Genomic DNA, 9,893 nt, shown 5'->3' with positions numbered 1-9,893 from the left:
AGCGAACTTTTACTTTCGCTATGGTCAGACTCCTATTGATTCCTATGGGATCCGCCACCTCCAGGGGTGGCGGATTGAAAACCAGGTACGCTGGGCCGTAAAAGTGCCGAGCGTACCTGCTAGTTTTTTGATAACTAGCAAAAGTAGTGAGAATGTGCCGCACTTGTGTGCGGAACATCTGGAGTGACGTAAGAATCGATCTGTGTCAGACTGAGTCCGGCGGATCGAAGCTTACGTCACAAAATTCTACTTTTGCCGGTCTCGAGCCTTTGATAACTAAGGCGTATCAGCCTCGCCACAAATACGCTGCGGAATTCCAGCGTATTTGAGGTTGACGGCTTGATAACTAGGCCCCATTGAGTCAATTCATATATTAAAATGGCTGTGTGTATTTCAATACATAAATAATATGTGTTACCGTGACCTTTAAATGAGCTTCTCGTATTGGTTTCAAAATTCAATCATAATATATATTGCGCTGTGATAAGGTAAACGAATAGGTGAAAAATGGGTGAAAAATAGTGAAAATATGACTACAAGAGGTTAAAAAACAAAATATTTAATTGTTGTCTATCATAAAGGATTCAAGAAGCTCTATGTCTCCTCTCCATATTATAAAAATGTCATCTATGTATCTGCAATAGTGCACAAGGTTCGCCCCCCATGGGCCATTATAGATATTTTGTTCGTCAAACTGACCCATGAAAAGATTAGCATAACTGGGGGGCGAACCTTGTGCCCATTGCAGTACCCTTTATTTGCAGGTAGATTTCTTCATTGAACATGAAACTGTTGTTTAAAATAAAGTGGATACAATCCAATATAAATTTATTTTGACTTATGGGTACATTTTCATCTTTATCTAGATACGCTTTAATAGCTGATAGACCAATGTTGTGTGCAATGTTGGTGTACAGTGAGTTGACGTCACATGTCACAAGGATGTAATTCTCGTGCCAAGTAAGATTTTTGATATAATTTAAAAAATGGGTAGAGTCCTTTAGGTATGATGGTAAATCTACGACGTATTTTTGTAAAAAGAAGTCAACATATTGTGAGACATTGGACGAAATGGATTCAATCCCTGAAATAATAGGGCGGCCTGGAGGGTTTGTGAGATTTTTATGGATTTTGGGAGGAAATAAAAGGTAGGAAATTTAGGATGGGTTACAGATAGAAAATCAAATTCGGAATTGCTTATAATTCCTTTAGTTTTGGCCTCTTTTAGAATACTACTCAATTCTTGTTCTTGTTTACTCAGGGGATTCATTTTGAGTCTTTTGTATGTTGATGTATCATGTACAAGTCTGTTTGATTCCTCTATATAATAACTGGTGTCCATTTAACTGCAAGATTAAACTCCTTGGAACACAGGAAGGTGGTTTTCACCATCAGTAGAAAAACATATGGAACATCAATATGCACATAACATATTAACAGTACAGATAATAATTCTAAGGTCCCTTTGATAACTAACAAGGCAGTCAACTATATATTGGAATGCTTAATAATTTGCGGAACTATATGTAGAAAAGAGAAGTATAAGCCTGCTGTCTGACTACCACTAACCACTCCATTATGTCTTCAAGTAATAGAAGTGTGTTACTAGGGGATTAGTTTATCTGGAACAAAGTAGTCATGCATATAAATAGGTATTGACATAGTTAACTAATCTTTTGAACTTATATAAAGAAAGATTCAAAACATATTTAAACAGACTAAGGTAACAGGTATTGCGAAGCTAATGTTAAGGGTTACAAGCAGGACATATGAGCGTTAGATAAGCTTAAGAGCCAAAGAGACATTCCCTAGATCTCAAATTCACAGAGTAGTGATCTCGCAATGAACAGAAGCTGATATGGACAATGATAAGCGAAAATAGTTAAGTACTGCTAGTAACCAAAATATCTGAGAGCTATAGACTTCTGTCTTGTAGCCATATGCTCAGTCCCCAACATGCAGTGTCTATCCACAGGAGGTGGCAAGGCAGTCATTATGAATAAAGTAAAGCCGTGCGGTAGAGTGACCCAAGCCGCAATATTTTGTAACATGCTTAACCAACATTATAAACCATAAACTGATAAACAGAGGATCTTACATAGGAAATCCATATTGTATGAGAAAGTCTCAGGAGAGTTTTAATTAGCAGGAAGGCACAACAAGTTCCTGAGAGTTTGATAATAGTGCCACTGGAATCATGAGTCGTCGCCCAAGATTTTCTCTAGCTCCGGTAGGGCAATAGGGACTCTGATCCTAGATTTTGGGAAACTCTTAACCTATCCCACATGCAGCTAGTTGAGAGTGTCTCCTTAACATGGACCGTCTGAATGCTGATGGTGCTGCGATCATGAGACCTAATCTCCATATGGAACCCACTGCAACATGTCTCCGGTCTAAGAGGTACTTCAAGTCGCAAGGCAGGGAGAAGTCAAAGCACATGATTGCCTGGCTATTTCTTCTGCTATCCGTTCTGGATAGTTGCAGCCCTGGGTGCGTTTGAGAAAAGCAGTGTGTCACATCTACTACCAAGTCTGACGGTATATACATATAGTGGGGACTACTCACAGTGAGAGCCGTGATATCGACTGGTGGGGAAATCGAGTGGATGTCCCTGCTCATCTTTAACAAAATTGGCTGAGCGGTTCCGGGAGAGCTGTATGACCTGATGCCCAAATACTGAGGGCCGTCTTTCTGGGAGATCGAGTCCCTGTCATGCAGCTTTTGACTTAGTGGTGAGTGGCTAGCTACGCCAGATGAGACACGTCTAGGTGCAAACAGAGCCTCCGCTTCCTCAGCTAAGATCTTAAAGAGTTTCTTAATATCAAGGTAGGTATCGTTAGCAGTGTGTTCATCACAGGTCTCCATGCTGATATCCTGGGTATTGCCGCTCCCTCGAGAGTCAGTAGCTGCCATTGCAGTAAAGAGGCTTCCAAACTAGTATTACCACATATGTCTTAGCTTAATAGGTCACTGGTTCATCATGGTCAGCGGTTATAGTTGCCAGGGAGTGCCGTAAATGGCTAATCTTGTCCTGCTTGAGTCCTCCCGATGGAGCTAAAAGATGGCTGCCAGCATGGAACCTGATAGGCCCCACAGCAAGATCACAACAGGTAACTTCGTCCCGATATGCCCCAAAATCTTCAGACTTCTCCAATAAGAGCTATGGGTTGTCAGAAAATCGGTAACAAGCACTTCCACTGAGCCGAACGGTCAGATATATAGATTTTAGTAGTAAGTAGCTGGAGCTATGCTATCATGCAACCACTCAGGCTCAGTGCTGGCTCCGCCCCCCCTATAGTTCATTTTTAAGTTCTTAATATCCCTATGGACCAATTCTAAGAAGGTCTCCATAGGTGCTGATTTACATTGTGTAGGGTTAAATGTGGATCTATTATTAACTTCTACATGTCTGTACTTGCTCGGTTCCAAGGAATTATTTTTTATAATTGGACTATTTGAAAAATATTTCTTAATACATAAATTTCGTATGAATTTTTGTATTCCTATAAAGGTGTCAAACTTGTTAATCCTATAACTAGGGGCGAAGTTTAGTCCTCTGTTTAGAACTGATATTTGTGCCTGATAGTTTAACATTGGATAGGTTAAAAAAAAGCCCTTTATTTGTCTTATTATTCTTAGTGGGTCTTGGTTTTATCTGTTTATTTTTTGAAAATGTATTTCTTAATACTCGGCCCTGTCCATGTTCTTCCTTCTTTTGTTGAACAGATCTGAATCTGTTCTGGTGTATCTTCTTTTCCCAGTTTCTAAAAACACCTCCTCATCATCCTCAGAGCTAAATCTAGTTAGTTCATCAAATCTATTATGTGTAGTTGTTTCGTTTTGATAATGTACTTTTTGTTTTTTTAAAGGATTCTTTGGTTGCTGCCAACCATATTCTTCCTTCCTCTGCTGTTCAGATCGGTAGTGATTACCCCTATTATGTGTATAATTATTATTTCACAATTCATATTGATAGTCATTTGATTTGTATCCTTGACAGGGATTTTCATCATTTCTATGTGTATAATAGTTCTCCCTTTCTCTCTGTGCCAGAGTATTGTGGTTGTGTCTATTCATGGTACTGCTTTTATTCATATTTCTACTAGCGTACCCAGACCCATTTTCTTTTTGGCGATTATCAATATTATTCCTATTTTTATTGTTATTGTAGATGTTTGCTCTAATGTGTTATAATTCCTTTCTTTTCTTTCTTTATAATCTCCATAGTCCCTAAAATACTTCTTTCTTTTAGTGTTCTTTATTTCTTTCTTTAATGAGTTTAAATTATCTACTATTTTCTGTGACAAATCCTCATAACTTTTATTGCCCATATGTGGAATTATTTTCTGTTCTAGCATATTAATTTCTTCATTTGCTTCATCTAAAAGTTTTTTTCTTTCACTTATGATGAGATTCATCAGCTTCTTAGTACATTCCTCTAGAATATGGTTCCATTTGGTCATGAACATTAAATTGTCCTGGCCAAATGTCAGATTTTTAAACATCCTTAACCCCCTAGGAGTAATTTGTTCTTTCAAATATTTTTCTAGTGTAACTATTTCTAGGTGGTATTTGGTTTATTTAACCATATATTTTTCTACTTCTCCTAGTAAATTTTCTAGAGTTTCACCAGTTTTCTATGTGTTATCAAAAAAATCATCAGCACATGAAGTGGTAGTACGCCTATTGTGAAATAGTGCGTGGAAAAGTTTTACACCCGTATTCTAAACAAAATGTAATATTACACCTTTCTTGAATAGAACGTGAAGGATATATAAATCGAGTAACTAAATTCAAATTCAAATTAATAAACGTAAATTAAAAAAAAAAAGGATTGTATCAATATCACTTCAATAAGGTGACTAAGTGAAAGCCCTGTATTAAAAAATGAAAACAGTATATTACCTTAGTTATTCAGGGCTTATTAGCTACACACAAAATTGCTGTCTTATGACACTAGTTCTAAAAATATCTGTAATGATCCGCCTTATATATACAGAGGAAATTTTAGTGATTGGGTCTGGGTACGCTAGTAGAAATATTAATAAAAGCAGTACCATGAATAGACACAACCACAATACTCTGGCACAGAGAGAAAGGGAGAACTATTATACACATAGAAATGATGATAATCCCCGTCAAGGATACAAATAAAATGACTATCAATATGAATTGTGAAATAATAATTATACACATAATAGGGGTAATCACTACTGATCTGAACAGCAGAGGAGGGAAGAATATGGTTGGCAGCAACCAAAGAATCCTTTAAAAAAACAAAAAGTACATTATCAAAATGAAACAACTACACATAATAGATTTGATGAACTAACTAGATTTAGCTCTGATGATGATGAGGAGGTGTTTTTAGAAACTGGGAAAAGAAGATACACCAGAACAGATTCAGATCTGTTCAACAAAAGAAGGAAGAACATGGACAGGGCGAGTATTAAGAAATACATTTTAAAAAAATAAACAGATAAAACCAAGACCCACTAAGGATAATAAGACAAATAAAGGGCATTTTTTTAACCTATCCAATGTTAAACTATCAGAGGCACAAATATCAGTTCTAAACAGAGGACTAAACTTCGCCCCTAGTTATAGGATTAACAAGTTTGACACCTTTATAGGAATACAAAAATTCATACGAAATTTATGTATTAAGAAATATTTTTCAAATAGTCCAATTATAAAAAATAATTCCTTGGAACCGAGCAAGTACAGACATGTAGAAGTTAATAATAGATCCACATTTAACCCTACACAATGTAAATCAGCACCTATGGAGACCTTCTTAGAATTGGTCCATAGGGATATTAAGAACTTAAAAATGAACTATAAATCTAACCTGACTAGAGAGGAACAAATAGCACTAACAGAATTACAAAATAATGATAAAATAATGATCAAGCCTGCGGACAAGGGCGGAGGCACAGTTATAATGGACAAGACCAAATATAATGAGGAATGCCTCAGACAACTGAATGACATTAATACATATAAAAAACTAGATTCCAACCCAGTCTTTGAATAGAAAAGGAGACTGGAAAAATATCTAAATAAAGGGCTAAAAGAGAACATTTTGAATAAGAAAGAATACTCCTATATATATAATCAATTCCCTAAGACTGCTACTTTCTATGTACTTCCAAAGATTCACAAAGATCTACATAACCCTCCAGGAAGACCTATTGTATCGGGGGTTAATTAATTGACTAGTAATCTTTCAGCGTACATAGACCAATGTTTACAAACATATGTCAAAGGGACCAAATCATATTTGAAAGACACAATCAGTATTCTAAATAATCTAGAAAATATTAAATGGAATCAGGAGTGGTGGTTAGTCACCAGCGATGTCACATCGCTCTATACAATAATTGATAAAGAACTTGGCATTGCATCAGTAAGAAATATACTAAAAGAGGATGTAACTCTAGACCCTAAACAACTTGAGTTTATCTTGGAAGGAATAAAAATCATATTGGAAACCAATTACTTTTGGTTCAATAGGGAATATTATCTTCAGATAAGTGGTACGGCGATGGGCACTAGATTTGCGCCCAGTTATGCCAATTTATATATGGCAAACTGGGAAAATTAATACATCTACAATTCCCCGTGGGCGCAATATCTGGTGTCCTATCACCGCTACATAGATGATCTGTTTTTTATATGGTCAGGTAATGAAAGCCAGCTATTAGAATTCATGGAACATCTGAAAGTAAATGAATTCAAAGTAGCACTGACTTGGAACTATAGTAAAACCAAAAGAGACTTTCTGGATCTAGAAATATATATAGAAAATGACATACTGAAATCCAAGAACTTTTTCAAGAGTATAGATGTCAATAATTATATCAGTCTGAATAGTTGTCATCAAAGACATTGGTTAAGAAATGTGCCAAAAGGCCAGTTTGTCCGTCTGAGACAAAATTGTAGGGACAAAGAGGTATATCAAACACAATCTAAAATCTTAAAAGAAAGTTTTTTAGAAAAAAAATACTCAAATACATTTCTGGATGAAAAAATAGATGAAGTCACCAAACTAGATCGGTCAGAACTATAAAAATATAAGACCAAGAATAACAACAAGGTAGATGAAAGTAATAACAATTTAGCAAATAGGTTAATCTTCCAGCATAGTACCCAAAGTAATGAATTAAAAGGGATTATTCATAAACATTGGGGAATACTTTCCAGAGACTCAGGTTTAGCTGAGTTTCTGGGAGATGGACCAAATATAATGTTTAGGAAAGTTCCCAACTTAAAATTACAACTCTCCCATGGGATCAGAGATGCATGTGACACTAAACCCACAAAAAAATGGCTGCTCCCATCACAAATGGGATTTAAGAGATGCCAATTTTGTAATGTATGCAATAGAATGAAAAAGGCACCATAATTATGTAACAAATTTCAGTCAGCAGATCGCAAAAAGAATTATGATATAAATCAGTTCATTACTTGTAACAGCAAAAATGTTGTTTACATGCTACGCTGCTCATGTGATTTGATTTATATAGGTCACACCTCTAGACTCCTAAAAACAAGACTCAATGAACACATATATAACATTGAAAATGGATACCAGAACCACACAGTGTCCGCACATTTTGATAAAAAACATAGTAGAAAAATAAGTGACCTAGAATTTCTAGGCATAATAAAAGTGGAACAAGGTTGGAGACGATTGGAGATGAAGTGGATACATATTATGGACAGCTTCATACCCAATGGTCTAAACAAAGATTTCGAATTACATAATTTTCTTTAAAAAAGTGCTATGCATGCAGATATTAAATATATTCTTCTCTCCTGTCGCTCGTATCGAAGGTAGAACATATATTCCACCTTAAGTTAGAGGCTTATTGTAATTAACATGATACAAATATAGATGAGTATGGCAGTTCAGTTAGGTAATATAGTTACATTTTTAGTGTCAATTTTTGCTCACTTCTAATTACTGGTTTCACAACACAATAATTATAGAACACTATCGCCTAGATTTAGAGTTTTGCGTTAGCTGTCCAAACCAGCGTTAAGGGGTCCTAACGCTGGTTTTGGCCGCCCGCTGGTATTTAGAGTCAGTCAGGAAAGGGTCTAACGCTCACTTTCCAGTCGCAACTTTTCCATACCTTAGATCCCCTTATGCCAATTGCGTATCCTATCTTTTCAATGGGATCTTCCTAACGCTGTTTTTTAGAGTCTTGGCTGAAGTGAGCGTTAGAACTCTAACGACAAGACTCCAGCCGCAGAAAAAATTTAGGAGTTAGAGCTTTATGGGCTAACGCCGGTTCATAAAGCTCTTAACTACTGTGCTCTAAAGTACACTAACACCCATAAACTACCTATGCACCCCTAAACCAAGGTCCCCCCACATCGCCGCCACTATAATTAAATTTTTAACCCCTAATCTGCCGACCGCACACCGTCGCAACCTACATTATCCCTATGTACCCCTAATCTGCTGCCCCTAACATCGCCGACAACTACATAATATTTAGATCAGCCAATAGAATGCAAGCTTAATCTGATTGGATCAGCCAATCGGATTGAACTTGAATCTGATTGGCTGATTCAATCAGCCAATCAGATTTTTCCTACCTTAATTCCGATTGGCTGATAGAATCCTATCAGCCAATCGGAATTCGAGGGACGCCATCTTGGATGACATCACTTAAAGGAACCTTCATTCGTCGGGAGTCGCCGGAAGAAGAGGATGGATCCGCGTCGGCTGCTTCAAGATAGTCCCGCTCCGCGCCAGATGGATGAAGATAGAAGACGCCGCCTGGATGAACATGTATACCGGTCCGGATGTCCTCTTCTTTTTTTTTTTTCCAAAAAGAATTTTTATTTTAAGATTAACTTGTGAATAACAACAACATGTTATACAGTTTCTTGCATATACATAGGTCTTTCTGGAATCACGGTGAGAATGTCATCATAAGCAAACACAGGTCATATCATATACCCCCAAGGGTTTTTCAGTGTACACAAACATAGAAAAAGGGACATTACAGTTTGACCGACCTTAATTATGATGATTGGCAGGAAATAATAATTATAGGTATTAACTCAGCATTATGGTAATTACAGCAAGTCAGTCTAGTGAAAATCATTATCTTGCTTCTCTCAGTGATCCGACAGATCAATTCCAGCGTGCACCTCCGGGCGGGGCAAATCGCCCCATAAGAAGTAGGGACAACAGAAAATAGGAGCAGGGGTAGGGGAAATAGGTTGCACAGTGTAGGGAGAGGGGGTGGGGGTTAGGGGAATGGAGGAAGGAGATGTGAAAGCACAGATCAGTGATTGCAGATGAAAGAGAGTAGGCGGGTGGGTTTGTTACAAGAGTCAAGGTCTATCCGCCTGCCTATAATTTTCTTGGTAGTAGAACCAAGGTTCCCAGATCTGCCAGTAGAGATCTTCTTTATCTATATTGAGGTAGAAACTCTGTTCCATTTTGGCATATGTCTGTATTATGGAGATAATAACTGCAATGTCCGGGGGTTGTGTCTGTTTCCAAGCTCTCGCTATCGCCAACTTAGTGGCAGCGAGAACAAAAATTAACAATTTAGACAGGGGAGCCTGAATGTGTCTCGGGAATACATGCAGCAAAGCCATATCAGGGGTAAGTGATCCATTCAGCCCAAGGTTAGAGCAGAGGGAGGACACCTGCGTCCACAAATGTTTTAATTTAGGACATTCCCACCATATATGAATATCGGACCCTCTTGATTCGCAGTCTCTCCAACAGAGAGGGGAAGTTGCAGGAAACATCTGTGAGAGTCTAGAGGGGGTGTAGTACCATTTCAGAAACAGTTTCATATATGATTCTAGAGTGTTCGCACAGTGCACTGTCTTCTTAGTTAGTGTCATAGCCATGTGTA

The sequence above is a fragment of the Bombina bombina genome, chromosome 6 (assembly GCF_027579735.1).
Source record: "Bombina bombina isolate aBomBom1 chromosome 6, aBomBom1.pri, whole genome shotgun sequence".
In the NCBI taxonomy this organism is placed as follows: domain Eukaryota; kingdom Metazoa; phylum Chordata; class Amphibia; order Anura; family Bombinatoridae; genus Bombina; species Bombina bombina.
This window is presented reverse-complemented; position numbering follows the sequence as displayed.